We start from the raw sequence: 20,472 nt of genomic DNA, 5'->3' as shown, positions 1-20,472 counted from the left end.
AGAATAGCGTGAATGGGGGATAAATGATCAAGGAAAGAGACTTTACTTTGGGTAGTGAACACAGTAAAATATACAGATGATATACTCATTCTATAATTTTATCCTTCAAACCTATATAGTTTTATTAACCAATAAATTTGACCAAAATGTTAAAATAAAGAATTTCCAAAAGAGAGGAAAAAAAAAAGCTAGTGTGGCCCCCTAGCCAGTGTGGCTCAGTTGGTTGGAGTGGCGATTCCCAGTCAGGGCACATACCCATGTTGCAGGTTTGGTCCCCCGTTGGGGCGAGTACAGGAGGCAACCTGTTGATGTTTCTCTTTCACAATGATGTTTCTCTTCCTCTCTCCTTCCCTTCCCCTCTCTCTCAAAACTGATAAATTAAGAAGTAAGTTTTTAAAAAGCTATAATTAGAGAGATAATTTTGAAGACTAATATATCAGATCTCTTTCAAGGGCATCTAAGAATAATGGAGAATGGAATAGTGCTATTTAGCTATCTCTCACAGGGTATATCACTTGTTCTGTGTTTCATAGTAAACTCTCAGCTAATAGCCCTGAGTAACGCAAATGTAACAACATCCATTTCCAGAACACAACTGCCTGCAGTATTCTATAACTTCAGCTGAAGAATTTAAGAAAAAAGTTAAGTTCTGCCTTAATTAATAAGTTCTGCCTTGGAATTAGCATCAAATACCAAGATCTGAAACCTAATATATAGAAACTTCTGGCCAGTGATTCAGAGTCAGTTAATATAGAGTTGTCATTCTGAGCCATATCAGGTGACCGAAGGAAGGAAAAAGAAATAAAGGGAGGGAGGAAGGGGGAAAGGAGGAATGAAAGGTAGAAGAAAAACAAAATCCATTAGCTCTCATAAGATCAAACAGCTTTGGCTACGGCATCATCCTCTGCATTCCCAGCTTCTCCTAAAGGTACTGCCTAGCAAAAGTACAGAGAGGAAATGAAAGGGTGTTCAGTGGGTGGGTCCCAGTGGCACTGTCGTTGTAAACACTCCCTGTGAGTCAGCTATAAATTCAATTCAAATCCCCAGTCTCCCCGTCTTCTCTGCTTATCATGGTTACCGCCAAAGTGATGGCTGCCTTTAGAAACTCTAATGGGAAACAGGTAAATGTCTAAAACAACGTTTACTTTTCTATTACCATATAAAAGTGTAAATACTGCACCAGAAAATATTTTGTTACTGAGTTGGGGTTTGTATACTTTGCTTTATCTTCAAAACACAGGAAACAGCTTGTTCACATTTCTTCAGTTTTATTTTAAGAATCTCACGGTATCGTGGCCATTTGAGTGATAAACAAGAATTTATGAAGTGTTCCATTTAATTCCATACCTGTAAGGAAGGCATATTAGTAACTGACTTTTTGTAATTCTGTACCGTTTCTCTCTTTGCTGTAATTGGCTGCTGGCTATCTTTGGTGAATGTACATTCTCAGAGGAGACCTGATGTGTCTGTACATGCTTCACATTTCTCCTGTGGAGAGTAAGATCAGCTGAGGAAGGTGGCTGGTTATTATAGTATTTATTAGCTCCCAGAGTCTATTTGGTGGCCCTGTTGGTGGTCATGTGGCCTTTCAGTGATGACTTCAGCAGTGGTTGTTTCCCAGTCACGTTATTAAAAGCTAAGTTCATTTTACTGTAAAGCACCACCTTCCGAGCATAGTTTCCTCATCTTTTTTTTTTGACGGGATTGGGACAGAGTGCTAATTAACACTAGCTAAAGTTTGTACCTGACTTTGCTGTTATTAAACCATTTTCACATGAAATAACACATTTCACCAACACATCTATTATTAGCTACTCTAACTCTTATTTGCCTGACTCAGAAACTGAACCTTGCAGAGGTTAAAGGTTAGACAATTAGCAGGTGGTAGAGTCAGGATTTTTTAGGGTAAAGGGATTTTTCAGTCTTTAAAATTTTTTTTAATTTTTGATTTTCATTTTCATTTTTTAAATATTTTAGTTATTTTTAGCGAGAGGGAAAGGGAGGCAGAAAGAGATGGAAAGAAACATCAATGTGTGGTTGCCTCTTGTGCGCCCCCAACTAAGGACCTGGCCCACAACCCAGGCATGTGCCCTGACTGGGAATGGAACCAGTGATTTTTTGTTTTGCAGGTCGATGCTCAATCCACTGAGCCACACCAGCCAGGGCAGTCTTGTTTTTTTTTTTTAATCTGTCTTTTTATTTTCGCATGTTGGTGTTTTTTTGGCTTTACATAATAACAACTATAATAGCTACTACCATTTGTTGAATGCTTATTATGTGCCTTGCATGTATTATTTCATTTGTCATTTCAGTGCTTAAGAGATGTTATTATTATTATTTCATTTATGGATGAGAAGATTGCAGCTTGAATAGGTTAAACACACTTTTGGCAAGCACACTTGAAATTTTAGGTCACAGTCTAGTCACTACATTAGTATAGAGAAACTAGCTCCCAGATAATTGGATAGTTTAAGTGGAATTACCACTCCAGTTGCATTATATTTTACCTTGCTTTGAAACTGGTATTTCAGAAAGTCGAGAAAAAAGTGGACTTCTCCTCCTTCTAGTGGGTAGAGTGGAAACTGGGAATTCATTGATGACCCATTTTGGTGGTGCAATTTCAAAAGCTGTTGTTGGATTGATGGTGTGAATGTTTTAATATCACATACAGAAATCTTGCCCAAACTCTAGAGCCAGAGAGCTGGTTCTTTACCACAACTGTGGCAGATCTAGTTTCCACCTGTGCACAAGTGCCAGGGGATGGCAATAGAATTGTGTGCCTCTCTAACAGTGTTCTTTCCTAAGATAATGCACATTACAAACACGGGAATGTGACGGAGGTAAACTGGTGAGGTCGCGGCCATTCTTAGAATCTCAGTAAATGGAGAAACCACAGCTTCTGAGCTTAGTGCCTTTTGAATTCATGTTGTGGAAAGCAGAGAGCAGAGTGTAATAGGTTTTCACTATTTCACTGTGAGCCTTCATTTTCCCAAAGCAAAAAATATTTGAACATTAGCTGGGTGTTTCAGAGGAGTGTTGGTTCTCCTTTTTCTTGAATATTGCTGCCAAGAGAACTTTCTGATGGATGGAAATGTACTATATTGGTGAACACTTGACTTGAAATGTGTGAGTGCAATGGATAAACTGAAAATTTAATTTAATTTTGGTTTAAACATAAATTAAACATAAATAGTCAAGTGTGGCCGGTCTTGGATGGCACAATCCTAGAGTGTAACTGAGGTGTCCTGGTTCCCCAAGGAAGCCCCAAATGCCAGCTGCCCACAGTGGGGGTCGGGTGTTATTCATCACTGGGTCTGACCTCACTGGCGAGTTCCTGTTCTGTATCCTGGGCAGTTTGTCAAGGGAATGTCTGCCTTGCTTTTCCTTTCTGTGAGCAATGAGGCTCACATGGCTGACCTATAAAACACCACTGGCAGTTGAAAGCATGGTGTTCTGAGATTTAACCCTTGTCGGATTTAGAGGATAGCACTCAGACCGTCCCTCCCATGACAGTGATGCAAGTCAATGCTGAGGGTGTGCAGCATGTGAACACAAACAACTTTGAGTTGGTAACTGAATTTACCTTGAACTCTTCTGAGGAGGTGGCACCACTCACTGGGTCCATGCCCCCTCTCTCTTCTATTCTAGTTTGAAGTTCCAGAGTGTGAACGGCCGAGCGCCAGAGAGCTGCAGCAGAGGTGGTGGTGTGGAATTCACACAGTGAAATTTCACTTACGCAAGTGCTCAAGCACTCGTGAGAGGTTGGAATTAGCTCTATCTCTGGTTAGATGTAGCTATTTCAGTAATAAAATTAAAGTGTAAGCTGTTCCATCAAATAAAGTGATGAGCTCAGGGTGAGCAAAGGGGAGGAATGAAAGAGAGGTAGTGCTGGAAGCTCAGAGCCAATAGTGCAAGCTTGTCTCATCAGGCCAATGAACTTATCTGAGAAAATAGATCTCAGGAACTTAGCATGCTGTGCTCGTTATTTAGACTATTTAGATTACACACACATAGTACCAATAAAATCAACACCAGACTTGTTCTTTATCATTTATTCAAACGACACTGAACAGATCTATGAAAAGTGCTGCGTTCTACTGAGAAGCCTAAGACAAAATATGATTTCTATCACTGCAAGTTCTTGTATCCAGTCAGTAAGTCACATACATAAACCACTTCTGGCATTAGACTCATGGGTTCAAAGCCCTGCCACACAATTTTCACTGGAAATTTCACTTTCTCCTATATAAATAGGAGCAAGTTACTTGGTATTTACTAAGTTTTAGTCTTCTTGTATGCAAGGTGCTTATAATAGTATCTGCCTCATAAGGATAATATGGCTAAAAGAAATAATGTATGTACAGCCCTTAGCCAATACTCATACACAGAGTCCTCAACTGGGTTATTATTTTTAAAAAAAACAATACATTTCTTTTATTTTTATAAAGGTTTTAGGTAAAACTTACACTAAATGAAATGTGAACTGTACACTTTTGACAAAGTGAATACAGCTGTTAAATTCAAGATATAGACCATTTTTTCACCCAGAAAGTTCTCTCATGTTCCTTCCCCGTCAATTCCCTGACACAAGCAACTAGTTATGATTTTTTCACCACAGATTAGTTTTGCCTTTTCTAGAATTTTAAATAAGTAGAATCACACAGTGTGTACTTTGTGTCATATTTATTTGTAAATAGGTAATATAGTCACATGGTTTAAAACTGAAGAGGTACAGCAGGGCAGACAGTCAAGTCTCCTTCCGGGCCCCGACTGCTAGTCACCCAGTCTTCCTCCCTCGAAGCGAGAAATGTTATTAGTTTCATGTGGGCCCACCCCATAGCTGTCCCATTCAGGGGTTTAGTCAAGGTGCTCTGAGAGCTGAGTTTTTAAGGTTACCGAAAGAATCTTGTGACTGCCCAGCTAAAACAACATAAAGTCAGTTTTAAAAAAGCTGGAGTTCTTTTTAGACTCTGATTCCAAATGTCAAGTTGTGACATTTCATCCTTCTAAGACCTAGGTAACCCTTGAGCCACATCGTGTTTAAGTGCTAGCATTCTATGAGCCTCATTCATTTATTAAACAAATATGTATTGAACAACTATGGAAATATGACCACAAACCAAAGAAAACCAAGCTCCTGATCTTTTGAAGGTAGGAGTCCAGTGGGGGAAACACAAATTCACCAAAATAATCATAGAAATACAGTTTCAGTGCAGTATGGTAAGAAGGGAACAAGGTAGGGGGGACTGAAAATACTTCTCACAGTTAGAGATTAGAGTTGAGATAAGAAGAATGAGCTTTGCAGGCACAGAGCAAAGCACATGCAAAAAAGCTCTGTGGAAGGAGGAAGCTTTGAGGGATTAGAAGAGACCAGTGTGGCTGGAACAGAGACAGCGGGATGGAATGTGGTCTGAGCAGTAAGAAATGGAGAGGTGGGCAAGGTGCCTGACTATGCAAGGGCTTGGTTATTTAAGGGGTTTTGTCTCTGAGAATGGGAAGCTATGGAAGTGTTTTATGCTGGGTTGTGATAGATAGGGTCACATAGCCTTATATATCCTATGTGAAGAAGTTAAGGAGGAGCAAAAGCGCATGGGTGTCAACCAATTACACGACTTCTTTAGTATTCCCCTTCACCCCACAAAGGTAGCTTAGACAAGGATGGAGATGGAGGAAACAGGAGAGGACAGATTCAAGGCTAATTTGGAAGGTATAAAATCAATAGGATTTGCTGGTAGATGAAATATAGGAGGGAAAGGTAGATTATCAAGATGTCTCAGCTTTCTTCTTCAAGATGGATTCATTTGCAATAAAATTGTCAATTAAAATTAACTTCAAATAATGGCATGGCTTAAAGTTATGTAAAATTTTGCCTCACAAAACTTCAAGCTTTCAAAGGTTTCAGCTGGGTGGAGGGTATTGCTCTACTTCCTATTTTTTAAAATATTTTCTAATCTTGTTTAAACAACGGAATGTTGTTCTGAACTGTTTATTACAGTGGAACCCCTTTGGAGATTATAAATTTAATTAGAAAATAACCAGGGCTATCTAATTTCTATGCAAATAATTCTGGAGGTTTTTTTGTACTTATAATTACTATCATTTTGTCACTTTTAAATGTATAATGAAAGCAATTTATATTGCCGTTATTATTTTTCTTGCCTGATCTTCTTGGGATTAGGCTGGAATCTACTAATCGCTTCTTTCTCAAACTAAGCACTTTCCTTCTAAGAATTTCTCCGTTGATACTGGATGGCTGCCCGGCTGCACCTCAATATTTGTGCCCAGGTTCTGCTGCCTGCGGGTCTCCGCATAAACCCAGTGTCTTGAGAGGACTGATGATAGATGATTTGCAATCACATGTGCCTTTTACAAATTGATTATTGGTTTCGAGAGAAACCTAGGTCTTTTTTGGGGGACCTCAGGCAGCCTTTGGAAGCCTGCAGGTCTGCATGCGGTGGCCGCAGCCCGGGCGATAAGCGCGCGAGCGGTGCTACAGTGCAAGGCCAGCAGCCCTAAGCGCGAGGTCGCTTCGAGCCCCCGGGGGTGTGTGTCTTGCGCAGCTCTCACTTGCCAGGGGCGTTCTGAGAGACGCAGTCGGCAATTTGTAGGGCCAAGGGCTAGTGCTTTGAAAGAGGCGGAGGAGGGAGAGGGATTTCTCCGCCCCCATTCCCCACGGTCCAATCGCTTCGGCTTCTCCTTTTCTTGGCCAGCCCGGCCCCTAACCTGCTCCGACCCATTATGCGGTAGAGGCGGCCCGGCCTCTTTAAGGCCCGGCCGCGCCTGCGCTTTGGGCTTTCCTGACGCGGCCCGTCCGGACCCCGGAGGAACCCAGGGTCGGGTAGGCTAGGGGTCGCGCAGTGCTTGTGACAGCAGCGGCGCCCAGAGGAGTGGGTGAGGGTCCGACACCAGCGTGGCGCCCAGGCGAGGGTGAGGAGGGCAGCCCGCGGAGCCGAGAGCGCGGCTGAGGCGCTGAGACGCGGCGGTGCGGCTGCGGGCTGGATGGGAAGTTAATGTTTACCGCGGAGTCCACCCAACGTTTCCAAGGTGAGAGGCACCCCGTCAGGCCCGGCTGGCCGCGAGCCTGGGTTCCGCGGGGCGCACGGCGAGGCCGAGTCGCGGCGAGTGGGGGCCGCCACCAAACTTGCGGCGCGAGTGGGGCGGGCGCGTCCGGCACCGCCGGGGCCTAAGTTCCCCGTGGCCCCTGCGGCCCGGGACCCCCCTCCTTTGGGCTCTGGGGAAGAAACTGGCCAGCGGACTTTCCAGTAGAGTCCCGGGGAGATGGGATGGGGCAGCTTCGGGGACGCTTCCTACTGATCCTGCGGGGGATGCTTGACCCTTCACCCCCGCGCCCGATGCCAGAAGTATTTTCCCTCTGGGAGACCTGGCGGGGCGGGACCTCCCGCGCCCCTTGCAAAGTTAGCGTCATTTTTTGGCCTCCGGGATTCTGCGCCAGGCCGTGTCTTCAGGCAGGTGATGGGCAAGTCAGGTGTGCTAGATGACTCCCTAGGTATGCACTTCGGGAGCGGTTGTAGCCATCACTGAATCACCTTAGGACTAGCGGGGCAAGCCTTAAATTAACCACAGAATTTCCGGTAGGTTGGATTGTGGTGTTGGTGTTCGCTTATAGTTGCTGTGATTTCTTTATGTCTTTCTGTCTGTCGTTTCGTTGCCTTAGATCAACTCAGTTGACGTCCTTTCCCCGAAGAGTTAACCAAAACTTTTGGAATGATTCCTTCGCCTTGCTCTCATCCATTGCTTTAGAGGTGATTTTGAAAAGCTGCATTTTCTTACACAGATATCTTTTCTTTGGGTTACATTGTAGAATAATAAACTCCTTTCTTTGCCGAAAGAAAAAAATTCAGTGCTTCATGAAGATCAAGAAAGACTATCTGTTGGTAGCTTTTAATTTTGTTCTGGGATGATATATTAGTAGCTATTTTTAAATTTTATTAGTAAACTTTGTGCAATAGAAGCTCCTTTTCTATTCTAAAATACCAGCCTTCCGTCTCTGAGAGCTTTGTGTGAAATAAAACTTAGAAAACCTATTGAAGAGTGAAATGCAGAGAAGTGTACAGTCCTAAGTGTGCAGGCAAAGAATTTTTCCTGGGTGTCCCATCACAGATCAAGAAACAGAAGATTACTTGGTTGGGATTTATCCCAGTGGTGGAATTGTTGGTTTGTGAGGAGGTGTGTGAATGATAAAACTTTAATATTATCTACTGTTGAAAATTTCCCCAAAGTTGTATCAATTAGGGAATGATATTTGTTACCACACATCCTTCCCAATGCTTATCATTTTTTAATACTTTTGCTGTTCTGGTAGAGGTACAGTAATGTATCAGTATGTTTTTCTTTTGCATTTTTCTTAATGATTGTGGTTGAGTGTGTCCCTATGTGTCTTTGTATCTCCCATGAGTCCTTTGTAGGATATATGTAGAGTTTTTGTTTTCCACCCTGTCTTGCCTCCTCACTCTTTTTAATGGCCTTTTTTGATTAATGGAAATTTTCAATTTTAATATATGTACTTAATCTTTTCCTTTATGATTTCTGCTTTTTTGTGCACTGTTTAAGAAATGTATGCCTAGCCTAAGAATATGAAGATATTTCTCCGTGTTACCGTATAGTTTCATTTTGTTTTACTTTTCACATTTAAGGGGTATGATTTATAGTAAATTACAGATGGGCTGTAGGGGTCAAGAATGACTTTTTGCAGCCTGGGTATCTGTTTGACCCAGCACCGTTTGCTGAAAATACCATCCTTTCCCTCTGCAACGTGTGGTGCTTTTTTGTTGTCTGCTCATTCATTTCTACAAATTTTGGAAATCAGAATTGAATCTATCAATTTGGAAAGAATTGACATCTTAACAATATTGATTTTCCAATTTGTGAAAATGATATGTTCTTCCATTTATTTACATCTTTAAAATTTTTTCTCAGTAATGTTTTATAGTTTTCTATGTAAAGGTTTTGCATGTCTTTTGATGTTTGTACTTAGGTATTAGATATTTTTTGATATAATTATAAATAGTTTTATAACAGCTGAGGCCAGTATACAAAAATAAAACAGATTTTTGTTGGGAGGTGGTGGTAGGGAGTATGCTGGGATTATTTAAAAACAATTGCCAGACATCATTTCATTAATAAATTCTAAGTCTTTAATCTTCATGTGGGACCTAGACCAAGTACACCTTATATGTTCTAGTTTTCTGAGGGGTTCTTTTTTTTTAGCATGGTATCTGCAGTGTCTAGGACCAATTAAAGGTATATAGAGTATTTCTATACTGACAATCACAGTGTTAGGCTCTCGGGATATAATGCTGATTAATATGCTGCCACTACCCTTCAGGAAATAAAGTTTAGGGGTGTTGTAATGTTCAACAAAAGACCTTTGTCCTTCACTAGGAAAAATACTATAATGAAAATTGGTTTAGCTGTGTGCAAAGGGGCATTGGAGGCAAACTTGTGGGAGGTAATAAACCTGGCTTTTGGTGTTCTGAGGGTTGGTAAAAGAAGTGGCCTATGGGTTGGGGGCTACTATTCACTGTATATGCAGGAGTCTCCGCTTATCCACAGGGGATACTTTCCAAGACCTCCCTGTGGATGCCTGAAACCATGGATAGATAGTATTGAACCCTATACAGTATTTGCTGTGTTTTTTTTCCTACACACACATACCTTTTCACTGAAAGGAAGCACTTTATGGCTTCTCTTTCTTATACATGAATTGCCAGCATCACTAGTCTTGCACTTTGGGGCCATTATTAAGCAAAGTAGGGGCTACTTGAACACAAACACTGCAATACCTTCATAATCTGTCTGGTAACTAAGGTACCTAGTAAGTGCCTAACTGTCAGGCAGTGAATATGCTGGGCAAAGGGGTGATTCATGGAGTGGACAGAGTGGGATGGTGCAAGATTTCATCATGCTGCTTAGAATGGCGTGTGATTTAAAACTTATGAATTGTTTATTTCTGGAATTTTCCATATAATTTCGGACCATGGTTGATTGCAGGTAACTGAAACTGTGGAAGATGGCTAAGGAGGGACTACTGTAATTCTGCTTAATTCCTTGGCTTTCAGCCTTGAGCATCACTTTACTCTTCTCTCTTTGAGTCTGGAGTCTCTGTGTGTCCAGAAGTTAATTTGTGAGAGCATGTAAATAATAGAGAAGGGACTGGAGGGTCTGTGTACAGACTTAATATAAACTTTAAACCACTATCCTGCTCTTCAGCCCCATACCTGTCACTGACTGTGCCCCTGGGGACTTCCAGGTGCTGAGCTTTAGTGGGATTCTGTTAGTGAAGCAAATTGTTTATTGACCATATTTCCTTCTGCAGACCTGTAGGTTTAACTTCCTCTCCTCCACTTAGTTATGGAGTCCTCCATCTCTTTTCTTGTTTCATGAATTCCATAATTCTCTTACCTGCCTGGGAAAGTATAGACTCTGTAGAGTCTAAACAGTGGTTCTGAACTTTGGCTGCCCATTAGAATCTGATGGGGAGCATTAACACATACACACACACTCATGCATGCACACACACATGCTGCTTGACCAAATACATTAGAATCTCTGGGGATAGGACCCAGATAGCAATAATTTTTTAAAAATTAGATGTAATTGCATACAGTACACAGATTTTAAGTGTGTAGTGTGATGATAAAAAGCCTTGTAAAAACTATAGAAAATTCTTTTATATTCCTTTCTCTATATTTCCCACTCCCTGACCAGATTTCTAGTTTCTCCCGCCATAGAGTAGCATGCATATTTTTATTATTTTTTAAATTTATTTTATTTTTTTCTCATTAAACTTTGTTTTAATGGGTCTCAAAATTCTGTGTCAGATTTTTGGTCAAGTTGTTTCCATTAAAAAAGTACTGATTTAAAAACTGCGGCAGACACATACACACATAAAACCAAATGGTCCACGAAACATTCTCTTTCCTTTTGAAGCTTTTATGATGCATTGTAATCATTAACCAGTCCTTTACTATTAAACTTAAGCGGCTAATTGAGACAAACAGTTCTGAGACTGTTCCTCCACCACTGATTAAGACTGGGCTGGCAGGTGTTGGATAGTATTCACTTAGTCTTCTGAGCTTTCTGGGCAGATGTGGTGACTTTGCCAGCTCCATTTGCCGTCTTGTCCACTGCTTTGATGACACCAACAGCAACTGTCTTTCTCGTGTTATGAACAGCAAAGCGACCCAGAGGAGGATAGTTGGAGAAGTTCTCAACACACGTGGGCTTGCCAGGAGCCATATCAATGATGATAGCATCACCAGATTTCAAAAACTTTGGACCATCTTCCAGCTTTTTCTCAGAACAATGATCAATGTATTTTAGCTCAGTGAATTTGCAAGCAATATGAGCTGTGTGACAAACCAGAACAGGTGCATATCCAGCACTGATTTGGCCTGGATGTTTGAGGATAATCACCTGAGCTGTGAAGCTGGTTGCTTTCATTGGTGGGTCATTTTTGCTGTCACCAGCCACATTGCCACGATGAACATCTTTGACAGACGTGTTCTTGACCTTGAAGCCCACATTGTCCTCAGGAGGAGCTTCACTTAAAGCTTCGTGGTGCATTTCAACAGATTTTACTTCATCTGTAACATTGACTGGAACAAAGATGACCACCATGCCAGGTTTGAGAACACCAGTCTCCACTCAACCCACAGAGACAGTACAAATATCATCAATTTTGTAGAGACCCTGGAGGGGCAGATGCAGGGGCCTGTCAGTTGAATGAGTCAGTGGTAGGCTGCAATCCAGAGCTTTGAGCAGCGTGGTTCCACTGGCACTGCCATCTTTCCGGGTGACTTTCCATCCCTTAAACCACGGCATGTTAGCACTTGGCTCCAGCATGTTGTCGCCATTCCAGCCAGAAGATGCTACTATATCAGGGTTGTAGCCCATTTCCTTAATGGACGTACTGACTTTAACGATTTCCTCGTAGCTCTTCTGGCTGTAGGGTGGCTCAGTGGAATCCATTTAGTTAACACCAACAATCAGCTGTTTCACACTCAGTGTGTAAACCAGAAGGGCATGCTCACTGGTCTGCCTGTCTTGGGGATACCTTCAAACTCCCCAGCACCAGCAGCAACAACTGGGGCAGCACAGTCAGCCCGAGATGTGCCTGCCATCATGTTTTTGATAAAGTCCGTGTGTCCTGAGGCATCAGTGATGGTCACATATTACTTGCTGGTTTTGAATTTCCACGGGGATGTATCAATGATGATACCACGCCTGTGTTCAGCTTTTAGTTTATCCAAGACCCAGACATACTTGAAGGAGCCTTTCTCCATCTTAGCAGCCTCAACAGATTTTTCAGTGGTTCTTTTGTGGATCCCACCACGTTTGTAGATCAGATGGCCAGAATCTACGTGTCCAATGAGCACAATGTTGATGTGAGTCTTTTCCCTCCCATTTTGGCTTTGTTTTAGTGGTGGTTTTTGGAACAACTGTGTTTTGGTGGCAAACCCATTGTGAAAAAGTATCCATATTTTTTCAAGCTGCCAGGGTGATTCCATTGTGGCCAAGATGAAACCATTGGTTGGGTGGACTATATGTTTGAGGCTATCTCCAGTGTCCCTGTCTTTCCTTTTGTCTTGGTCTGATTTCCCAGAGTGTTTCTTCTAATTTTCTGCTTGAAGGGCAGAGTTCTGGTTGCCATCAATTTGGGAAGTCAGGAAGAGAGGGCAGGTAGTGAGTTGTAGAGCATTTAGTACATAGGATCACATGACTTTTGCTTCTCTTTGTTAGGAAAACTATGTGTGACATTCCACCTCATGTGGTTCACCCTCTTGAGAGACTAAATCTCCAGTCAGCTGACACACAGAGGGTGGGCCAAACAGTAACTTGGAGGAAGAATGGGGTATAGGTTTTTTAAACGTTTAAAAAGCTTTCGCTTGGTCCTTTGTTCCTTTAGCCTCACCTCCCTCTCTTTGTTCAGGTAGTTCCTGAGCCTTTTGAGGTTTTTGTAGTATATATTGGGTTTGTTCTTAGTTGTCAGCACTGTGACTTATTTGACTACCTTTCACTAGTCAGTCACCAGTCATCCATCTTCCATCCAGCTTCCAAAATTGTGTTGCTGTTGTGTCTATTTCCATTCTCTCTGAACTTACGGTTTGTGTTCTAAAAACAGAACAAAAGAACAACAAAAAATTTTCTGTATCCTTGTTTTCAGTAGAGTTTTGGGAGGGAGCAAAATTAGATGTGTGTGTCCATCTGCTATCTTAAGCTGGAAGACCATCATCTGCTTTCCATTGTTCAAAAAAGTATTACCCTCTGTCCTCTGCTGTTGTCTCCTTGTGGGGTTATAGCTTTTCCATTTGTTTACTGTTATCTAAGTAGAATGTCAGGAGGGAGAGCCCCTAAATATTAGATCAAGCTGTCATTTCTCTAGATGTGGCCAGATTCTTTTGAGAAGTATTCATTGTCCCAGAACCTTAAAATCTCAGAATTAGAAATGATTTTAGCGATAAACCAGCCTATTGAGCTATTTGATGCTTTCTGTAGTGGGGCACTCACAGCAAAGAGATGAGTGACTAGAGGAGCTGATAGGGCTGTGGATCTCTGAAAATCCATATGTGCATTCAACATTTAATATTGAGTGAATAAGTAGTAAATCTCACATATTTGTAACAAAGTTATTTTAAAAAATCATGTGGTTTTGTCAATAAATAATCTTAAATCCAACTATGGTCATAGGAGAAGATAATACTACTCAGAATTTTTTTATTTTGAAACAGGATTACTCGTCAGCAAAAATTGAAAACTGCTGCTAAAGATAAAGTTGTAGAGATCTAAGTTTATAGTTAACACAATTGATAAATTAATTAGAATGAACCATTAAAGCTTCTATGTTAAGCTCCTCTAATAGCTTTGTATTTCTTTTCACTCTTTTTCTTTAAAATATTTACTAAGGGTTTAGGTTTCCAAATGTGCTTTGAAAGAGTTTTTACCATAAAGTTCATGATTAAATGAAAATATTCTCAATATGATTTGCTTTCTTTTAGGCTAACTTTATAAAATTTAAGGTATTTACCTTTAAATTCTGTCCTCTTCTGTGTTAAAATCCTTCTTTATGTGAAGTTTGTGATGCTAGATATTGGATAGGCTTTTCTTTCTGTTTTCTGTAATGTCTTTATTTGATAAAATAGAAAGCTGTCAGCACTATGTTGCTCTTCAAATTAGTTTTTGAGGAGCAGGGTTTATAAAATATAAACTTATCACTGCACACTATTCCCACTAGCCTTTTTTTGCTCCTCCACAAATTATTTTATTTTTATGTTTGCATATAAAATTCTAGATATCAAAGATAATATTGGCAGTTATTACTATATATGTTGATGATATGATACTCCTTCCTCATTAGAAACATGAGGGTTAAATTCAAATTAATTTGAATCAAGTATTATATTAAAAATTAATATAATTAAAAATTTAATATACTCGATTCAATATATTAATATAATTAACATTATTAATATAATTAATATAATATAATTAATATATTAAATCAAGTATTACATTAAAATTAATTATTCAAATTAATTAATTTGAATTTTGCGGATTGAATCTGTTGACTGTGGCCCCATGTATTTGTTTAGAAAGGGTCATCCCATTTCTCATTATTACAAGTTGCCTGGTGTGTTTATTTGTTGCCATTTCCAGCTGTTTATTACTGTTTATTTACTTCAAAAGAGCTCTCACTGCCAGTGCTGTCTGCAGTTCACCCCTGAAGTGGTCAAAGACAGTGAGGGTTTAGCACTTGTTAATTGTTCTTTGTACTGATGCAGCCCTCACAGTTGTACTCTGTAAAGTGTTTAGTAAAGCTGGTTAAACTGGCTATTATCTGAGTCTTCATTGTTGGTTTTGCTATTCAGTGTCTTTTGAGTTCATGATTTTGCTAACTCCTGTGTTCTTGGAAGGGACCTTGATGGGCAATAGAACAGAACTGGCTTTCTTTTGGATCATTGCTCTGTTTCCCCCCCGCCCCCCCCATAGGAAAGGGTAAGCACTGGTACAGAAGATGGGGATATTGTTCTACCTTTGAGTTCTCAAATGATTAGGTGCTTTCTTCTTTGGCCTGGTACAGCTCTTTTGCTATGCCACAAATGAATTTGTTAGAGCAGTGTTAACAGACACTGGATGAAAGTGTAGCTTTAATGAACAATGTATAATATGATGTGAACAAATGTACTGGGTTGGCCAAAAGTTCGTTTTTTCCCATACGATGGCTCTAGTAGTGCTTATTTGTCTCTAATGTCACTTGAAACAATTTTGTTAGATTGTATGGTGACAGCTGTCATATAAGTGTGCATTTAAAAAAATCAGAATTGGTGAATTTTTGTGTAGCCATTTTAATATTGAAGATGGAAGAACATTTTCAGCCTGTTGTGCTTTATTATTTCAAGAAAGGTAAAAGTGCAGCTGAAATGCAAAAAAATTAAAATTTGTACAGTGTTTGGAGAAAGTACTGTGACTCATAGAATGTGTCAAAAGTGTTTTGCAAAGTTTGTGCTGGGGATTCTTGCTGGGCTATGCTCCATGGTGGGGTAGAGCAGTTGAAGTTGATAGTGATCAAATTAAGGCATTGATTGAGAACACTCACCTTTATACCACATGGGAGATAATCGGCATAATTGAAATATCCAAGTCAATATAATTATTGGTGAAGATGAAAAATGTGTCTTATTTTACAGAAAAAAATTAAACGAACTTTTTGGCCAACCCAGTATAATATATTTTAATGAGCAATGTGAGAGAAAGATGGAAGAAAAATTTAGTGTCTTCAGACATACCAGAAATCAGAAGAGTTTTTTGAAGACTGAGCTAGAATTTGATGGTGAGAAGATGGACTGCAAAGTAAACTGAGAATGAATTTTAGGGAATAAGCCCATGAAAAGTGTAATGCTTTCGAATATTTATTTGAAATACATGTAAGAAATGAGCACAAAGTTAAAGACTCAACTTGGCTGCTGTTTTGAAAATGTGGAGAATCTTTTCTACTGACAGATGAACAAGATTAAAAGGTTGTCAAGCATGATGGTACATTTACATTTAACATATAAGGTCAGAAAAATGAGTCAGTAAAATGATCTAGAAAATTAATGAAGCTATAAACATTGTTCATAAGTCATTAGGAACCACTGAAAACATATTTAATGTCTTCTATATGTCATGTGTAAGGACAAGTATTGGGAAGATAATGGTGATCTACATAATCCTTGCTCTCATAAAATTTACAAACAAGGGGAAGACACAGCTGATAAAATCTTGTTTCTGAGCAAGATAATAATTTTGTAAGAAAGGGTTATTTAGTGATTAACTTCATCTTAAAACTTGAGGCTCTTTTTAACTATTAAGGAAAAATGCTGAGTGTAGTAAAAGTTTTAAATCTTAAAGTTTTTTGAGGTAAAATGTATACACAGAAAAATGCACAGAACTTAAATACACAGTTGATTGAATTCTGATGCATGTAGATGCCTATGTGAATCTCTCCCTCATGTTTCCTTTAGTTAGTCTCTGTTGTCCCGGTATCTTTTACCACAGATTAGTTTTTCTTGTTCTTGAACTTCATAAATAGAATAATACAGTATGTATTCTTTACTGTCTGGCTTCTTTTGTTCAACATGTGTTTTTGAAATTCATGTTGTTTCTCATATCAGTAGTTTTTTTTAATGGGTGTGTAGTAGTACATGGTGTGACTATAACACAGTTTGTTTACACATTCTCCTATTTGGCTGCTATGGATAAAGCTGTTGTGAACACTTGGCTACTAGTCTTTTTATGGACATGCATTTTTGCTTCTCTTGTTTAGATAATGAGGGCAGAATTATTGGGTCATAGGGCAGATGTATGTTTAACATCAGAAAACATTGCAAAACAGTTTTCCCAAGTGGTTGTATCATTTTACATTCCAACCAGCAATCTATGATAGGTCTACTTGAATGGCAAATTAGAATTGAACTTCAGAAAGATTATTCTGGTATAGTTGGGTACTAGTCTTGAAACGGGGAAAATACAATGCAGTAATATAGTTGAAAATTAATATATTCCTTTTCTAAGGAATTGATAGGGATGGAGAGAATCTTAGAGATTTTAGACCTATGATGTGGGGGTGAGTGTAAGGGAGGAGTCAGCTGACCCCCAGGTATAAGCCATGGGCTGCTGGATATTGGTGTGTCAGTCATTAATGGAGGGAACACAGTGGAGGAGTAGACTTTGGAGGGGAAATGGGTGATAATTCTGTTTTCTTTGTAAATAGTAATAGGGGCAGAAGGAAGTAGATAACTCTGGAAGTGTGTGTAGTAAGGAGCAGCCCAGGATGGAACTGGAACTTTGGGGGCCACTGACATTTAAGAATGAGCTGATGGAGAGCAGCCTGCAAAGGAACAGAACGAATAGCAGCCTCTACGGAAGGAAAACCAGGGAAGTGATGTGACAGAAGCTGAAAGAATAGAGCTTTGAAGAAGGAGGGAGGGGCTTGAATGTTGTTAACATGACTAAAAAATATGTACAGCCTGTTTTTAGCTTAATTTTTTCTTTCTTATTTATTTATCTATTGATTTTATTGTTGTTCACATACAGTTGTCTCCATTTTCACCCCACCATACCCCCCGCCCCATCCATCCCCACCTCCCACCCTCAAATCTACTTGAGCTTAATTTTTAAAAATATCTGTTAAAATTTAAAATATATTATTTAACTCAGTAGTTGCAATTTATGGAATAACTTATAGAAAAGCACATAAATATGGAAAGATGTGTTTAGAGGTGTTATGGCACCTAGTATACAATAGTAAAAAAGTGGAAACAACCCAAGTACCCATCAGTAAAGGACTGTCTAAATAAAATATGGTGCATTCATATGATAGAATGCTATGAAGTTAATGGGATATGGTACATTTATTCACAGTGTTAGCTTCCTATTGCTGCTGTAATAAATTAGCATAAACTTAGTGGCGTAAAACAAATGTTTTCACTGGGCCAAAGTCAAGGTATTGGCAGGGATGGTTCCTAGGGAAGAATCTGTTTCCTTGCCTTTTCCAGCTGTTAGAGTTGCATCCCTCCTGTTCCTTGTGTTGTATTCTTAGTCCCTTCCTTCATCTTCAAGGGCAACTGCATAGGCTCTTCAGAAGGACCCAACCGAGATAATTCAATTCAGTGTAAGCTCCTCATCATAGGATCCTTAACTTGCCAAATTCTTTAACAGATATTTCCCCCCTTATAATTTCATCATCCTTCCTTTACCAGAGTCAGTGTACTTAAAGTAATTAGAATTACCTGCATTAAAATTACATTTTTAGGCCTTGTTGTGATTTGGACACTGTGTACCCTTTTGGAAAATTAAGTTGAAGATTCTTATTGTCATTGTAGGGTTTTACAAAACAGTGGTAATTCATTTTTATTTCATATTGTGTATGGAGTGAAAGTCCTTAACACTTCTTCACATGGTGCTTGATATATTGTGCATACTCAATTAAAAAATTCATGTAATATATGATGTATTTTCGGAGCTACTTGTTTTGAATTTGTGCTTCTTTTAGGACTAGATTGAAACATAAGGAAACAGGTACTTTAGTACTCTTGTTGCTGCCAGGAAAAAATTATGTATATGGATATGCCTTTTAAAAAAACACTTCTGTTTTTGTAACAATGGAACGCTGAGGTCAGGGAACAGGCTTATTGGCTTCTTACCCATTAACTTTGCTTAGCTATAGCAATTTTAGGTGAAGCTCAAATGATCAAATCATAGTTATTTAATGCTCTTTTTAGATAGCACTCTCTTTTCCCAGTTTAATGCAAAAGTATTTGTGGGGAAATTTACATCTAATTTGGTAATACAATATACTAGTGCACATAATAATAATGATCTCTTCTATGAGGGAAACAACCTTAGTTTTTGTTAAGAATCTAGTACAATTCTGTTTTACAAATAATTATAATAATAACTGGTGGCAGAAAAAAATAGCATGGTGTGGTAGAAAGAGGTAGCATTTTACTTTCTCATTTAACCTCTCTGAGTTTGGTCTGTTCTTTCATTAGAAAAATGTATATTTTCATATTTATTGTGAAAAGGTTGGTCATGAGGAATGGAAAAAATGTAAATTACCTAGAACAGTGCCTGGCATATTATGGCATATGCCATAATATAAATAGTAACTATTATGATTTTGTGATTATACTATTAAAAAAGACTAAAAATACAGAAAGGGGCAAATGGAATTGAAGATAATACATAAGGAAGGTTTATCTGATAGCAGTATTGGTTTCATTGTTTTTCTTCAGTTTTTAAAAATGTTATTATGTTATTCAGTTATACTGATTTTCTCCCCTTTGCTCCACTCTACCCAGTAGAAATATTCAGTAGAAATATTTCTACCCATCCACTCCCTCAGTCAGTCCCCCCTCCCCATTGTTCAAGTCCATGGGCCATGCTTATAAATTCTTGGGTTACTCCATTTACTAACCTGTACTTTATATCCCCATGGCTATTCTGTAACTACCTATTTGTACTTTTTAATCCCCTCACCTCTTCACCTATTCTCTCCCACATCCCATTCTCATCTGGCAACCATCAATTTATTTTAATTGTTGTTCAATTACAGTTTTTTGTCTTTTATTCCCATTCCAGTCTTCTTGTTCTTATAGGGGAGTTCCTATAAGACTGTTTTTTGCTTCCTTATGTTCCAAATCATTGATTTGATTCTTGGCTTCATCTACTCTACTGTAAATTTTTCTTTTTTTTTCATTAATGTATTCTTCATTTCTTACTGAATCTTTTTTATGCTATTGAAGTCTTCACTAAGTTCTTTGAGTGTCCTTATAACCAGTGTTTTGAACTCTGCCTCTGATAGATTGCTTATCTCCATTTCGATTAGCTCTTTTTCTAGAGTTCTGATCTGTTCTTTCATTTGGGCTATGTTTCTTTATCTCCTCATTTTGTCAGTCTCTCTGTGTTTGTTTCTATGTATTAAGTAGAGCTGCTTTGACTCATTGTCTTGGTGGTATGGCCTAATATTGTCTTGGTAGGTGTCATGTGTAGTCCAATGGCATAGCCTTTCCTGTCACCCAGGCTGAGTATTCAAGGTGTGCCCTTTGTGTGGGCTGAGTACATCCTCCTCTTGTAGCTGAACCTTGATTGCTGTTGGCAGATCAATGGGAGGACTTTACCCAGGCTAGTCAGTTGAAAGGATTGGCTGTGACCACTTACCTCCAACTTCCACCCTCCATGGAAGATCAGCTGTGCAGAGGCAGGGTGGTGGTGCTCCAACATGGTCTATAGTTGTTCACTGGGTACACTGGCCGTGGGGTTTCCCAGGTGCAGGCCAAGGTCAGCCCCTACCTGTGTTTTGCCCAGGGTCACTCTGCCTGTGCTATAAAGCAATCTGAGATGGCTGCAACTTGTGCTGGGCTCATTCCCAGGTGAAGCCAAGCTGTGAATCTAAGCTGGCTGCTGCCAGTG

General features: G+C 39.5%; 1 protein-coding gene and 1 pseudogene across 7 annotated transcripts in view; one reads left to right on the top strand and one right to left on the bottom strand.

Moving 5' to 3' along the window:
- EVI5 (ecotropic viral integration site 5) overlaps window positions 1-20,472 on the top strand; it is a 251,238-nt gene that overhangs the window by 38,151 nt on the left and 192,615 nt on the right. For 5 of the 7 annotated variants that reach the window (XM_037045497.1, XM_037045494.1, XM_037045490.1 and 2 more), the window contains exon 1: window positions 1,103-1,121. The exons of 1 other annotated variant lie outside the window; for it this stretch is intronic. The gene's annotated coding sequence lies outside the window, so the exon portion shown is untranslated. Of the gene's footprint in view, window positions 1-1,102; window positions 1,122-6,741; window positions 7,045-20,472 lie in introns of those variants that run through there. One more of the 7 variants, XM_037045492.1, reaches the window with a different exon arrangement.
- LOC118986530 (elongation factor 1-alpha 1-like) lies at window positions 11,065-12,161 on the bottom strand (annotated as a pseudogene).

Source organism: Sturnira hondurensis, unplaced genomic scaffold (assembly GCF_014824575.4).
Source record: "Sturnira hondurensis isolate 20B ecotype Veracruz unplaced genomic scaffold, ASM1482457v3 Scaffold0004322, whole genome shotgun sequence".
NCBI lineage: Eukaryota > Metazoa > Chordata > Mammalia > Chiroptera > Phyllostomidae > Sturnira > Sturnira hondurensis.
Note: the sequence above shows the minus strand (reverse complement) of the source record. Positions and strands in the feature narration are given on the sequence as shown.